The following is a 16,736-nucleotide window of genomic DNA, read 5'->3' as shown; positions in this document are numbered from 1 at the left end:
TCACATCACACACTCCCATGTCAGGGAAAGGAATGGGTTAGACACAGAGTGAGGCTCCCTCCACACTGTCACATCACACACTCCCAGGTCAGGGAAAGGAATGGGTTAGACACAGAGTGAGGCTCCCTCCACACTGTCACATCACACACTCCCAGGTCAGGTACTGCTGCCCTTCAAGCCCACAACCCCACAACCCTGATCTTTAGTCACCCAGTGTGGGAGGGGGGTGATCGGTGGGAATCTCCTCATAATCAGAGTCGGAGTCAGGTTCATAATCACTGAGAAACATTGTGAAGTGTGCCGATAGTATATGTCACCAAATACTATCCCGAGATTCATTTTCAATTAATAAATAAATCAATAATACGTACTGAGAACATGAGGTGTGGGGCCCTTGAAAGTGAGTTCATAGGTGACGAATCAGTTCAGGGCTGCGATGGGTGAAGTTATCCTCGTTGGTCCGGGAGCCTGATGGTTGAGAGATGATAACTGTTCCTGAACCTGATGGTGTGAAACCTAAGCCTCCTGTGCCCCCTTCCTGTGGACGGCAACAAGGGGAGAGTGTGGCCTAGATTGTGGGAGGAGATAAAGATGACACCAGAGGACTTTGCAGACCTAGGTAACTTCTTTGAATTCATCCATGAAACAGTTTAAATTGTCTGTTCTCGGATCTATTTTTTTCGTTTTCAAGGTGGCCTGGGTCCTGTCAGAGACCATGATGTACTCAAACTGCAAGCAAGAGAAAATCTGCTGATGCTGGAAATCCGAGCAGCACACACAAAATGCTGGAGGAACTCAGCAGGCTAGGCAGCATCGATGGAAAAGAGTTAACAGTCGACGTTTTGGACCCTTTGGCAGCACTGGAGAAAAAAAGATGAGGAATAGATTTAAAAGGTGGGGGAATTGAATTAACTTTATTACTTACATCCTTTATGTACACGAGGAGTAAAAATCTTTAGGTTATGTCTCCATCTAAATGTGCAATTTATAGTAATTTGTAATAAATAGTATGTACAATAGGATAGTCAATATAACACAGAAATACTGTTGTGTCAGCATGAACTAAGCAGTCTGATGGTCTGGTGGAAGAAGCTATTCCGGAGCCTGTTGGTCCTGGCTGTTATGCTGCGGTTCTGTTTCCCGGATGGTAACAGCTGGAACAGTTTGTGGTTGGGGTGACGCAGGTCCCCAGTGATCCTTCGGGCCTTTTTACACATCAGTCTCTGTAAATGTGCTGAATACTGGGAAGTTCACATCTACAGATGCACTGGGCTGCCCACACCACTCTCTGCAAACTCCTGCGATTGAGGGAAGTCCAATTCCCACATCAGGCAGTGATGCAGCCAGTCAGGATGCTCTCAATTGTGCCCCTGTCGAAAGTTCTTAGGATTTGGGGGCCCACACCAAACTTCTTCAACCGCTGTTGTGCCTTTTTCACCACGCAGCTGGTATGCACAGACCATGTGAGATATTCGCTGATGTTTATGCCGAGGAACTTAAAGCTGTTCACCCTCGCAACCCCAGATGCACTGATATCAATAGGGGCTAACCTGTCTCCATTCCTCCTGTAGTGCACAACCAGCTCCTCTGTTTTTGTGACATTGAGGGAGACGTTGCTTTCTTAACATCACTGTGTAGAGAGATATCTTCTTCCCTGTAGGCTACCTCGTTGTTGTCTGAGTTAAGACCAATCAGTGTAGTGCCATCAGCAAATTTAATTAGCAGATTGGAGCTGTGGGTGGCAACACAGGGAGTGAAGAAGGGGTGATAGGTGAAACCAAGAGGGGGAGCGATGAAGTAGAGAGCTGGGAAGTGGATTGGTGAAAGAGATACCGGGCTGGAGAAGGGGGAGTCTGACAGGAGAGGACAGAAGGCCATGGAAGAAAGAAAAGGGGTAGGAGCACCGGAGGGAGGCGATGGGCAGGTAAGGAGATAAGGTGAGAGAGGGAAAAGGGGATGGTGAATGGTGAAGTGGGGGAGGGGGCATTATCGGAAGTCTGAGAAATTGATGTTCATGCCATCAGGTTGGAGGCTACCCAGATGGAATATAAGGTGTTGTTCCTCCAACTGAGTGTGGCTTCATTGTGACAGGAGAGGAGGCCTTGGACTGACATATCGGAATGGGAATGGGAAGTGGAATTAAAATGGGTGGCCTCTGGGAGATCCTGCTTCTTCTGGCGGATGGAACGTTGATGCTCAACGAAGCGGTCTCCCAGTCTACGTCGTGTCTCACTGAGGCCACATTAGGGGCACCGGACACAGTGTATGACCCCAACATACTCACAGGTGAAGTGTCGCCTCACCTGGAGAGACTGTTTGGGGTCAATCTACGTTGGATCTCACCAATATCCAGGAGGTCACACCGGGAGCACCGCACACACTGCACCCCAATACTAGACTGCATTCTTCATGGATAGTGGAGAATCCTATCCATTCGGAAACCTCCAAGCGGCCTGGCGTTTCCGGATCTTCAGGAGCAGCTTAGAAGACGTGAGCATTCAGGGTGCAGCCCTATACAGCCCCGTGGACGACTCGATTCCTCGCCGATGTTACCGATTGAAATGTCGTGGCAGATCGAAATATTGAGACAGTTGAGGCCTTCAGAGGCCTCTGCATATATATCTTGATGGTGAGAGAGAGTATATTGATTCTTGTGTTGGGGGAAATTTGAAATAAGCGACACTGTAGACTGCAACATCAAAACTGCGAGCTGTTGGCCTCCACTGTGGCAGGAGTGACATCTCTCTCTCCATCATTAGTGAGAGGGCCTGTTGAGCTGTCGAAGCATTGGGATGGACTGTAGATTTTGATGGTCTGTAGGTCATGGTCTCTGGGTGCTTGCTATTGCTTGGTGGGTGGTGGGGGGGAGCTAATACTTTTTGCTAGAACAAGTGGGGGGAGGGTTGATGCTTTATTGCTGATTGTGCATGGGAGGGGGGCTTTGGGGTTTTTCTGTCATTTTTCATTTCCTTGGGTTTTGTTTTCTCTCTGTTTTGTGGATGTTGGCGAAGAATAAGGATTTCATTTTTGTATACTGTGACATTAAATTGAACCATTGAATCTCTGAATCTTGATGATACTTTCTTACGACAGAGCTCCTTGTCGATGTGCACAGCGGTGGGGAGAGCTTTACCTGTGATGGACTCGGATGTGTTAATTACTTTTGAAAGGCTTAGTGTTTCATTACCAGGCCATGATGCAGCCACGTGCGTACCCTCCACGTGCATCTACAGAAGTTTGACAAAGTTTTAGATGACATGCCGAACTTTTGCAAACTTCTGAAAAGTAGAGGTCCTGGTGTACCTTCTTTATAATAGCACCGACATCCTGGTTCCAGGATGGATCCCCTGGAGCAATAATGCCGAGGAATTTAGTTATCGACTCCCGTCACCTCTGGTGCCCTGATGAGGACTGACTCAAAGATCTCCGGTTTCCTCCGCCTGTAGTCCACAGTCAGCTCTTCGGGTTTGTTCATGTTGAGTGAGAGTTTCATGCTGTGGCACCACTCAAACAGGTTTTCAACCTCCCTTCTGTATGCAGATTTGTCACCATCTTTGATTCAGCCAACGACAGTGGTGTCGTCAGCAAACTTGAATACGGCATAGGAGTTCATGCATTCTGGACAGCGATGACCATGTTATAATTTGAAACTAGAGACTGTAACTAGCATGAATTATGGAAGGCTGTTGTCTTGTATTGTGCAATGTTGTAATTATTGAATGAACTTCCTTTGGAAAAGACAGCAAAAAGGGATAGGGATAGCGGCCAGGGTGGAGGCTGAACCTTCCCTCTACTGCTCCCCCTCCCAACTTCCTATCAAATGAAGCAACCTTTTCTCCCTTGTGCTTACCCAGTGTCTCACTGAGTGCGCCTCCCCACTGGAGGGAGGGAGATTAATGATTCATTAATATGAGCTCTGTTTGTCACATGTACGTGGAGCCATGCAGTGAAATATGTCACCGTCGTCAACAACCAACGCAGTCCAGCCCGCTTCTGTCACAAGCATAGCGTGCCCACAACTTGCTAATCCTAACCTCTATGTCTTCGGAATGTGGGAGGAACTGGAGCGCACGGCCACGGGGGAGAACATGCAAACTCCTGACAGACAGCGCTGGAAGTGAACCTGGTTCTGTAGTGTGGTGCTAACAGCTGTGCTCTGGGGGGAGGGAGGTCCACAATAACTGGCCAGTAGGGGTCAGGACAGAGTGAGGGGGCAAGGTCCCAGTACATCCCCAGCACCGCTCTCCACCGACTGGCTGACTTCCGGATGAAGGAGCAACGAGGAATCTCCTTAAGGTGCACAGAATACTGAGTGGGTCTGGGAGAGGCCGGGATTGCCCCTGCCTGGGGAGTATAGAATCAGGGTGCACCATCTCAGGATATGGGACCAGTTGTCTAGGATTGTGCTGGGGAGAAATTTGCTCATCCAGAGGCCAGTGAATCACTGGAACTCTCTACCCCAGCATCAGAAAAGGCCCTGTGGAAAGCCGGAGGAGGTTTGGAGGGGCAGACAGCAGTTTCTGCTCTTTTTATTGTAATCCTGCAGGAATGAGGTTTAACCAGAAGCCCACCCTGATACAGGGGGCTATAGGACACTTGGAGTACAGACTCACTCCACATTCAACACCGTCAAACACACAAACCAAGCGGCTTCAGTATCAATATCAAAGTCAAAATAAAATTTATTATCCAAGTTCATATACTACCTTGAGATTCATTTTCTTGCAGACATTTACAAGAAAATAAATGCAATCAAATTTACGAGCTATACATAAACAAGACTGATAAATAATCAATGTACAAATAAAAGTAATACTGAGAACGAGTTGTAACGCTGAGAATTTTGGTTCAGGCTCGACCCTGGTAATGACCATGTGATGGCCAACACCCATTTCCATCCTCATCATGTCTGTTCTGGGACTGTGTGAATGGACAGTTTGGAGGGAACGTCACTCTCTATCCAACCCTCGTTGTCCCTGTCCTAGGGGTGTGTGATTGCACAGTGTAGAGGGAACTTCACTCTGTGTCTAACCCACACTATCCCTGCCTTTTTTTAATTTTTTGATTTTTATTTTATCTTTATTACAAATTCAGAGCTACAATATATACAACCAATGACTAATAGAACTACTTTAACAACGTTAATCTAAAATGTTTCCATCTCTGTCAACGATGACGTTAACTCCCCGCGGAGCCCAACAGTTCCAGAATGCCTCTATGGAGGCCATGGATGTCCTGGCATTGTGTGATGGGACAGAGTGGAGAGAGCTTTACTCTGTCTAACCCATACTGTCCCTGTCCTGGGAGTGTGTGATGGGACAGAGTGGAGAGAGCTTTACTCTGTGTCTAACCTGGGCTGTCCTTGTCCTGGGAGTGTGTGATGGGACAGAGTGGAAGGAGCTTCACTCTGTCTAACCCGTACTGTCCCTGTCCTGGGAGTGTGTGATGGGACAGTGTGGAGAGAGCTTTACTCTGTGTCTAATCTGGGCTGTCCTTGTCCTGGGAGTGTGTGATGGGACAGAGTGGAGGGAGCTTCACTCTGTGTCTAACCCGTACTGTCCCTGTCCTGGGAGTGTGTGACGGGACAAAGTGGAGAGAGCTATACTCTATGTCTAACCTGGGCTGTCCTTGTCCTGGGAGTGTGTGATGGGACAGAGTGGAGAGAGCTTTACTCTGTGTCTAACCTGGGCTGTCCTTGTCCTGGGAGTGTGTGATGGGACAGAGTGGAGAGAGCTTTACTCTGTGTCTAATCTGGGCTGTCCTTGTCCTGGGAGTGTGTGATGGGACAGAGTGGAGAGAGCTTTACTCTGTGTCTAACCTGGGCTGTCCTTGTCCTGGGAGTGTGTGATGGGACAGAGTGGAGAGAGCTTTACTCTGTGTCTAATCTGGGCTGTCCTTGTCCTGGGAGTGTGTGATGGGACAGAGTGGAGAGAGCTTCTCTCTGTGTCTAACCCATACTGTCCCTGTCCTGGGAGTGTGTGATGGGACAGAGTGGAGGGAGCTTTACTCTGTGTCTAACCTGGGCTGTCCTTGTCCTGGGAGTGTGTGATGGGACAGTGTGGAGAGAGCTTTACTCTGTGTCTAACCTGGGCTGTCCTTGTCCTGGGAGTGTGTGATGGGACAGAGTGGAGGGAGCTTTACTCTGTGTCTAACCTGGGCTGTCCTTGTCCTGGGAGTATGTGATGGGACAGAGTGGAGGGAGCTTCTCTCTGTGTCTAACCCTTGTGTTCTCTGTCCTGGGAGTGTGTGACGGGACAGTGTGGAGAGAGCTTTACTCTGTGTCTAACCCGTGCTGTCACTGTCCTGGGAGTGTGTGATGGGACAGAGTGGAGGGAGCTTCTCTCTGTGTCTAACCTGGGCTGTCCTTGTCCTGGGAGTGTGTGATGGGACAGTGTGGAGTGAGCTTCTCTCTGTGTCTAACCTGGGCTGTCCTTGTCCTGGGAGTGTATGATGGGACAGAGTGGAGAGAGCTTTACTCTGTGTCTAACCTGGGCTGTCCTTGTCCTGGGAGTGTGTGATGGGACAGAGTGGAGAGAGCTTTACTCTGTGTCTAACCTGGGCTGTCCTTGTCCTGGGAGTGTGTGATGGGACAGAGTGGAGGGAGCTTTACTCTGTGTCTAACCTGGGCTGTCCTTGCCCTGGGAGTGTGTGATGGGACAGAGTGGAGGGAGCTTTACTCTGTGTCTAACCTGGGCTGTCCTTGTCCTGGGAGTGTGTGATGGGACAGAGTGGAGGGAGCTTTACTCTGTGTCTAATCTGGGCTGTCCTTGTCCTGGGAGTGTGTGATGGGACAGTGTGGAGAGAGCTTTACTCTGTCTAACCCGTACTGTCCCTGTCCTGGGAGTGTGTGATGGGACAGTGTGGAGAGAGCTTTACTCTGTCTAACCCGTACTGTCCCTGTCCTGGGAGTGTGTGATGGGACAGTGTGGAGAGAGCTTTACTCTGTCTAACCCGTACTGTCCTTGTCCTGGGAGTGTGTGATGGGACAGTGTGGAGAGAGCTTTACTCTGTCTAACCCGTACTGTCCCTGTCCTGGGAGTGTGTGATGGGACAGTGTGGAGAGAGCTTCACTCTGTCTAACCTGGGCTGTCCCTGTCCTGGGAGTGTGTGATGGGACAGTGTGGAGAGAGCTTCACTCTGTCTAACCCGTGCTGTCACTGTCCTGGGAGTGTGTGATGGGACAGTGTGGAGGGAGCTTTGTTCCTGTCCTTGTGAGTGTGTGATGGGACAGAGTGGAAGGAGCCTGGCTCTGTGTCTGACCCTGTTCTTTTCTTTACAAGAATTGCAAATTACAATTCTGCACTACTACAACAAACACAGAGACAATAACACAAACTATATTAAAATGTTCCCATCACTGTCTAGGATGAAGTTTATTACCTGCAATGCAAGAACACTTAGATGGTATCCATGGACACGGCGCGTTCCTTCCCCACGGTCACCCAGGTGTGGACATAACCCTCTGTCCACCTCCTGGGATGGGGCAGTGTAGAGGAAGCTTTCAACTCTGTCTAACCCATGCTGTCCCTGTGCTGGGAGTATATAATGGGTGAGAGTATAGGGAGCTTCCGTCTGTGTCTAACTCCTGCCGTGGGAGAGTGTGATGGGATGGTGCAGTGGGAGCTTCGCTCTGAATCTATCCCATATTGTTTCTGCTCTGGGAGAGTGTGACAGGACAGTGTAGATGGAGACTGATGCTGAATCTATTCCCACAATGCCAAATATTGGGATTCAGTATTTTCAAATTTTGTAGTGGCGTCTCATTTGATAAAAGTCGAGCTCCTTCTAATGCCAATGGAGTGAAGCAATGCGCAATACAATAAAAATAGAACAGCATTGTTGAACTGTAAACTAATGACCTGATGGGATTAAATTGCTTTGAAGAGAAAGTCCATTGAGTCCTGGAGTCGTAAAACAATACAACCTTTTATTTATGGATCGATTGTCTCTGCCTGCACACTCTGCCTTGGGGATGAGAGTGAGCTTCCATATTCCACTCCTCCTTACCGTGTATGAGGCCTTCAGCCCATCAGGTCAGTTCTGCGTCTCAGATCTACCCCACCCTCCCAGGGATTTTCCCTGTAACCTATTGTCCCCTAGATTCAATTGTTCACTTACACACCGAGGGAGGGGTTGCAATTCGCAATTTCAATTAACCTACTATTGGACCTTATGCTCATTCAACTCCAACAGCAGGCACTCGAAATTACCCCACGATTAGTTTTCTCTGTAACACTGGAAGTGCTGATAGTCCCAGTGTAGCACTGGCAGGGCTGATGGTATCAGTGCACTGGACAAAGAAAGTATTCAATCTGGATGTATTGGTACAACAGGAAACTGCAGAGAGTTGTGGACACGGCCCAGCACGTCATGGAAACCGGCCATCCCTCGAGGAAACCATCTACACTTCCCCACTGCCTCCGTAAAGCAGCCAACATAATCAAAGACTTCACCCACCCCAGACATTCTCCCTTCTCCCCTCTCCCATCAGGCAGAATAGACAAAGGCCTGAAAATGCATATTACCAGGCTCAATGACAGCTTCTACCCTGCTGTTGTAAGGCTATCAAATGGACCTCTTGTACGACTAAGATGAACCATTGATCTCCCAATCTACCTCAGTATGGCCTTACACCTTACCTTCTCTGTAAATACCACACTATACTCTGCATGCTGTTGATATCCTGATGTGTTTATATTAGACCATAAGATATAGGAGCAGAATTAGGCCATTTGGCCCATCAAGTCTGCTCAGCCATTTCATCATGGCTGATCCAATTTTCCTCTTGGCCTCAATCTCCTATCCACTCCCCGTATCCCTTCATGCCCTGACCAATCAGGAATCTATCAACCTCTGCCTTAAATATACATGTAAACAGTCTTTCCAGACTGCACGCAAAACCAGTGATTTTCTCTGCCTCTCAATGCATGTGACTATGATAAACCAATAATTAATTACCAGTGGGCAGTGCTGACACTGCCAGTGCTGACAGTTCCAGGACTAACTGTGCCAGTGTGCCCAGTGCTACCTATGCCAGTGCAGTAGGCAGTGCTGGGTGTTCTAGTGGTAACTGTACAGTGTAGTCGACAATACTGATGTTGGTGTCGCACTGGCCTTGGGGTCCTCTGTCTCTCTCACCTGGAGAAACTTTCCTCCCTTCTTATTGAAGCACAGAAGAAGCCCCATTCTGTTTCAGCTTCCCCCACCCCACAATTTCATTCTCTCCGCAACTACCCCAGGTTCTACTCCTCAAGTAACAACTCAGGGCAAATTTACAGCGGCCAACTTAACCCGCTGACTCTGTGCATCTTCGGGAGGTGGGAGGAACCTGGAGCACTCAAGAGGGAAAGCGCACACGGGAAGAATGTACAGACTCCACATAGATTGCGTTGGAGGCAGGGTTCGAGCCCGGTTGCTGAAAGTCCAAGGCAGTGTATCCGTCCACTCTACCCACGGTCGGAAAAGTGGTGAGACCCTAACCGGTGGATTCAGCCTGGTGGCCACATCATTGCCCCAACACCCACTCCTCTCCCACCACCCAGCCGCAGCTCCTCCAACAAGCTTCCTGAAGAGTGAGGTTCATGCGCGGGACTAACAGTGACCGTGTCTCACTCCAGAACCGAGGTCACCCCGAGCGGACTTGCAGAGTCACGCAGCATGGAAAGAGATTCTGAATCAGCCTTACCGTCACTGGCGTGTGTCGGGAAATCTGTTGTTTAGCGGCAGCAGTTCATTGCAAGACCAAAGTTTACTCTAACTTACAATAGTGCGAAAGATGAACAGCGGGGTGGTGTTCCTGGCTCCATGGATCAATCAGAAATCGGATGGCGGGAGGGAAGAAACTGTTCCTAAAGCACTGAGTGTGTGTCTTCCGGCTCCTGTACCTCCTGATTTCAGTAATGAGAAGGGAGCATATCCCAGATGGTGACGGTCCTTAATGTTGGACGCCACTGTCTTGAGGCGCCTCACCTTGAAGATGTCCTCGATGGAGAGTTGTGCCTCTGATGAAGCTGGCTCATTATAGGCTGCGATGCAACCAGTCACAACGCACTCCATCGTGTACCTGCAGAAATTTGCTAAAGCTTTTCATGACAAAGTGAATCTCCTCAAACTCTTCAGCCCCACTCATCCGTGCTGACCATGGTGCCCTCCAAACTAGTCCCATTTGCCCGCATTTTGCCCCTATCCCTCTGAACTTTCCTGTCCATGTACTTCTCCAAATGTCATTTGAATGTTGCTATCGTACCTGCCTCGGCCACTTTCTCTGGAAATTCATTCCGTATACCCACTACTCTCTGCATGACAAACAGGAGAAAATTCGCAGATGCAGGAAATCCAAAGTAACACACACAAAATGCTGGAGGGACTCAACAGGCCAGGCAGCATCTATGGAAAAGAGTACAGTTGGCGTTTTGGGCCGAAACCCTTCATCAGGCCCCCAGCACTATCCTAATGAAGGGTCTCGGCCCGAAACATCAACTATTTAATCTTTTCCATAGATGCTGCCTGGCCTGCTGAGTTCCTTCAGCATTTATGCGTGTTACTCTCTGTGTGAAGAAGTTCCTCCCAGATCCCTTTTAAATCTTTCCTGCTTCACCTTAAACCTTTGCTATCTCGCATTTTAGTCCTCTTTTCCCTGGGAAAAAGATTATATATGCTTACCCTATCTGTGCCCCTGTTGGACACAGTCTTTCATTGACTCTATTATGGTTCTTCAATTTACTGAGTATGTCCTCAAGAAAATGAATCTCAGGGTTGTGGCATATGGTGACATACATGCACTTTGATAATAAATTTACTTTGAATTTTGAACTTTGATATTATACTCCTCTATAAGACCATCCTGTCCTACTTTCCAAAGAGTAGGTTAAAGTCTGCACAGCATCGTTGGCCAAAGAGACCATTCTGTGCTGTTCAGTTCTGCGTTCCACATTTTGCGTTCTGCATTCCATGTTCTATGCATTCTGATATACATTATGTTTTATGTTCTGTGTTATGTGTTATGCAGTATATTCTATATTCTGTGTTCAGTGATTAAAGTCCTAGGTCTTATGGTCTCTTTGGTTTTGCTGACATTGAATGAGAAATTGTTGTTCATCCCCAGACTCACACAGGAGAGGGCTGACAGTGCTAGTATCACATTGACGGGAGCCTAACAGCGACAGTGTCACAGATAGTGTCTGGACCCTGCCAGTGTGGCTCTGACAGAGTGATGCTGCCTTCCTGGTGAGGAATCGAGGTTCCGCTCAGCCTGGCCCTCACAGAGTATCGCCATGGCACTCATGCTGGGTACAGTCACAGAGAAATACAGCATGGAATCAGACCTTTCAGCCCACTGAGTCCATGGTGATCCCCTAAAACACTCACAAACCCTGGAGTAACCGGATCAACGGGGTTGTTGGCCTTGTTGTGTGACAGAGACCCTGCCCACCTCTATCCAGGGGTTTGTACCCAATTTCTGTACTCAGCTCTCTGCAGAGTTTATAACATCCTCTAGCAACACACACACACACACACACACACACACACACACACACACACACACACACACACACACACACACACACACACACACACACACACACACACACACACACACACACACACACACACACACACACACACACACACACACACACTGGTCTGATGAAAGGTCTCGGCCCGAAACATCCGCTGTTTATTCATTTCCATAGATGCTGCCTGACCTGCTGAGTTCCTCCAGCATTTTGTGTGTGTTGCTCTGGATTTCCAGTGTCTGCAGAATTTCTCGTGTTTGTTCTGTCCTACTCTACCCATCATCCATGCCCTCCTCTCTCCAGGGTCTGGACCCACCTCCTCCTAGTGCCCGCACCCATCACTACCCAAGGTGCTCAGCCACCTCTTGCCCAGGTCTGTACCCACCTCTACCATATGCCTGTACCCAACTCTACCGTATGCCTGTACCCACTTCTCCCAGGGTCTTCACCAACCTCTACCATATGCCTGTACCCACCTCTACCATATGCCTGCACCCACCTCTATCCAAGGTCTGGAGCCACCTTAAATGTACACACATTTACCCAGTCTGTACCCACTTGCCCTCAGGGTCTATACCCACATCTACCCAGGGTCTATACCCAGCTTTACTCAGCTCTACCCCAGATCAGTACCAATTCTACCCAGTGTCTGTACCCACCTCTACCCAGGGCCAACTCTACCCTGTGTCTGTATCTATCTCTATCTGGGGTCCATACTGATCACAGCTGACAAAGGACCTTTGACCAGAAACGCTGGCGGCACAGCGGGTAGAGATGCTGCCTTCCAACTCAAGAGACACCGGTTCGATCCCGTCCACCGATGCTCTGTGTGAGGGGTTCGTGCATTTCTCTTTGCAGTGTGGGGTTTCGCTGGGTGCTCTGAGTCAAAGATGTGCAATTTGGAGGGTTGGAGGGTTAATAGGCCACTGTAAATTGTCCCTAGTGAGGGGTAGAATCAGGGAGGAAGAAGAATTGTGGGAATGTGGGAGAATAACATGAGATTATTATGTGTAAATGGTGTAAGTGGCTTTTTAATGGTCTGCTTGACTGAAGGGCAGGTTTCCCTGTTGTAGACTCCATATTAAGACCTTTGATCCATTGAGCCTAATCTGACCATTTACACTCATCCTCTGCTAGTTGATGGGAAGGTGGGGAGGTTACTGAGTGGGGGATGGGATTACTCTGTGAGCCAGCATGAGCTAAAAGGGCCTCCTTCTCTGTCTGAGGAATCACGAGATATTGTCTCTCTCTGCATGAATGCTGCCTGACCTTCTGAGTGTATTCAGCATGTTCCGTTTTTATTCCGGTGTTCCTGTGAGTTCCTACCACGGAGGGTAACCAGGCCTTCTGCCTAACTCATCCACGCTGGTCAAGTGTTTACCTACATTTGGTCCATACCCCTCTTAACAATTCCCATCTATGTACCTGTCCAAATGCCTTTTAAAATTCGCAACTGCACCCAACCCGACCACTTCCTCTGGCAATTTGTTCCATATACCCAGCATCCTGGTAAGGGATTTTAACTTTCCACATATTGACTGGGACTCCCAAAGGACTAGACGGGATAGAGTTTGTCAAGTGCATTCAGGAAAGTTAGAAGTCCCAACGAGAGAGTGTGCCATACATGATCTGCTTAGGGAATAATATGGAGCAAGTGACTTTCCATTTAATGATCGTAGTGCCATTAGTTTCAAGGTAATTATGGAAACAGATAGGTCTGATCCTTGGGTATGGACTGGGACAGTCTATTTCTGGCAAAGCTGTACTTGGTAAGTGGGAGGTCTTCAAAAGTGAAAATTTGAGAGTACAAAGCTTGCATGTGCCTGTTAGAATAAAATGAAAGAAAATTGGGCATAGGGCTTGTGTTTTCAAGAGATATTAAGGCCCTAGTTAATAAAAAAAAAGGAGGTTGCAGAGCAGGTAGAGGCAGGTAGAAACAAATGAGGTACTTGAGGAGTGTAAGAAATGCAAGAGAACACTTGAGAAAGAAGTCAGGAGGGTTAAAAGAAGGCAAGGAGTCGCTCTAGCAGACAAGGAGTATGAGAATGGTATTCGGCATGAGGAGCCAAAAGAGATAGGGGAGATATTTAGGTGGATTTTTTGCATCTGTATTTACTGGTGAGATAGACACAGAGTTGATAGATGTGAGGTAAAGCAGCAGTAAGCTCGTGGACCCTATACAGATTAAAGAGGAGGAGGCATTTGCTACCCTGAGGCAAATCAGAGTGGATAAATCCCCAGGGCCTGACAAGGTGTCCCCTTGGACCCCACTGGAGGCAAATGCAGAAATTGCAGCAGTCAAAGCAGAGTTATTTAAACCATACTTAGTGACAGGTGAGGTACCGGGGGGGACTGGTGGATTGCCAATGTTGTTCTGCTATTTCAGAAAGGCTCTTAGAAAAAAAACAGGAAATTATAGGCCCATGAGCCTGACATCAGTAGTGGGAAAGTTATGAGGAAGTGGAGGGATGGGTTAGTAAGTTTGCTGATGACACAAAGGTTGGAGGTGTTGTGGATAGTGTGGAGGGCTGTCAGATTACAGCGGGACATTGATAGGATGCAAAGCTGGGCTGAGAAGTGGCAGATGGATTCAACCCTGATAAGTGTGAAGTGGTACATTTTGGTAGGTCAAATACGATACCATTAATACGATAGTATTGAAGGTAAGACTCTTGGCCGTGTGGAGGATCAGAGGGATCTTGGAGTCCGAGTCCATAGGTTGCTCAAAGCAGCTGCGAAGGTTAAGAAGGCATACAGTGTATTGGCCTTCATCAATCGTGGAATTGAATTTAGGAGCCGAGAGGTAATGTTGCAGCTATATAGGACCCTGGTCAGACCCCACTTGGAGAACTGCGCTCAGTTTTGGTCACCTCACTACAGAAAGGATGTGGAAGCCATAGAAAGGGCAGAGGAGATTACAATGATGTTGCCTGAATTGGGGAACATACCTTATGAGAATAGGTTGAGTGAACTCGGCCTTTTCTCCTTGGAGCAACGGAGGATGAGAGGTGACCTGATAAAGATGTATAAAATGATGAGAGGCATTGATTGTGTGGGTAGTCAGAGGCTTTTTCCCAGGGATGAAATGGTTGCCACAAGAGGACACAGGTTTAAGGTGCTGGGGAGTAGGTACAGAGGAGATGTCAGGGGTAAGTTTTTTACGCAGAGAGTGGGTGAGTGCGTGGAATGGGCTGCCGGCAATGGTGGTGGAGGCGGATACAATAGGGTCTTTTAAGAGACTTTTGGATAGGTACATGGAGCTTAGTAAAATAGAGGGCTATGGGTAAGCCTAGTAATTTCTAAGGTAAGAACATGTTCAGCACAACTTTGTGGGCCGAAGGGCCTGTATTGTGCTGTGGGTTTTCAATGTTTCTATATTCTAAGAGAGTGGATATATGAGTACAGTATTCGGGAAGACAGGGATTGATTAGGGATAGTCCGAATTGTTTTGTGAGTGATACGCAGTGTCCAACCAAAATTATAGAATTTTTCAAGGATGTTAGCAGGAAAGTTGATGAAGGCAAGGCAGTAGACGATGTCTGCATGAGTCCCACATGAGAGGTTAGCCAAGAAGGTTGAGTCATTTGGCACACAAGATGAGGTAGTAAATTAGATTAGACATTGGCTTGGTGGTAGTCAGGCCTCCCTGACTGGAAGCCACAGGGATTAGCGCTGTGTTTGTTGTTTGTCATCTATAACAATGATCAGGATGAAAATGTGGTTAACTGAATCATCAAATTTGCAGATGTCAGCGAGATTGGCGGTGTAGTGAACGGCAAGAAAAACTCTCAAAGCTTGCAGCAGGACCTGGACCAGCTGGAAAAAAAATGGCAGATGGAATTTATTGCAGACAAGTGTGAGGACCAAACTCTTTGCACTTTGAGAACCAACCAGGGTATGTCTTACACGGTGAGCAGCAGGGTATTGAGGAGTTTGGTAGAAGAGGGGGATCTGGGAATACAGATCCATAATTCATTGAAAGTGGTATCACAGCTACACTGGGTTGTTAAGAAAGCTTTTGGTACATTGGCCTTCATATATCAAGGTACTGAGTACTGGAATTGGGATGTTATGTTAAAGTTGTATGTAACATTGGTGAGGCCTAATTTGGAGTACTGCGTGCAGTTTTGGTCACCTACCTACAGGAAAGATGTAAACAAGATTTGAAGAGTACGGAGGAAATTTACAAGGATGTTGCTGGGACTGGAGGACATGATTTATAAGGAAAGATCGAATAGGTTCAGACTTTATTCCTTTGAACATAGAAGATTGAGGGGAGATTTGATAGATGTATACAGAATTATGAGGAGAATGGGTAGGGTAAATACAAACAGGCTTTTTTTCCACTGAGGTTAGGTGAGATTACAACTAGAGGTAATGGGTTAAGGGTGAAAGGTGAAATGTTCAAGGAGAACATGAGGGGAAACCTCTTCACTCGGAGAGTAGTGAGAGTGTGGAATGAGCTGCTAGCACAAGTGGTGGATGCAATTTTGATTTTGACGTTCAGGAGAAGTTTGGATAGGTAGATGGATGGGAGGAGTATTGGGCGGGTGCAGATCAATGGGTTTAGGCAGTGCAGATAGTTTGACACAGACAGGATGGGCTGGAGGGGCTGTTTTTGTGTTGTCGTTTTTCTATGATTCTGTGACCCTCTGTGCGAAGAAGCTGATCCTCAAGTCCCCTTTGAATCTTTCCCTTCTCACCCTAAATGCGGACCTTCCAGTTTGGGATTCCCCTGTCCTGGGAGAAAGACTGTGACCATCCACCTTATCTGTGATTTTATAAACCTCCACAGGGTCACACCTCAGCCTCTTTTGCTCCAGTTAAAACAGTCGCAGCCCACGCAGTCTCTCCTCAAGGCCTCCAGTCCCGGGGGATATCCTCATGTCTCTTTCCTACACCCTTTTCTGCTTAATGACTTGGGCCCCTCACAATTTTATATACCTCCCCAGCACCCAGGGTGAAATCTCAAACTAACCTCTCTCAACCTGTAGTAAAGCTACCCTCCCCCCCCCCCCCACCCAAACCCCCAGCCACACTGAGCATCACAGACCTGGACACCTCAGAAGGTAAGGACATGATGCACTGAAGAGAGGGCTGAGAGGGAGCCTCCAGTTATTGGACAGGCTGGGGGCGGATTTCCCTGGCGCACGGGAGATTGGGGTGGATTGGGGGCTGATACTGTTCATTTCTTTGTTCGCCTCTGTCTTGAGCGGTTTT

Source organism: Hemitrygon akajei, chromosome 2 (assembly GCF_048418815.1).
Source record: "Hemitrygon akajei chromosome 2, sHemAka1.3, whole genome shotgun sequence".
Lineage (NCBI taxonomy): Eukaryota > Metazoa > Chordata > Chondrichthyes > Myliobatiformes > Dasyatidae > Hemitrygon > Hemitrygon akajei.
This window is presented reverse-complemented; position numbering follows the sequence as displayed.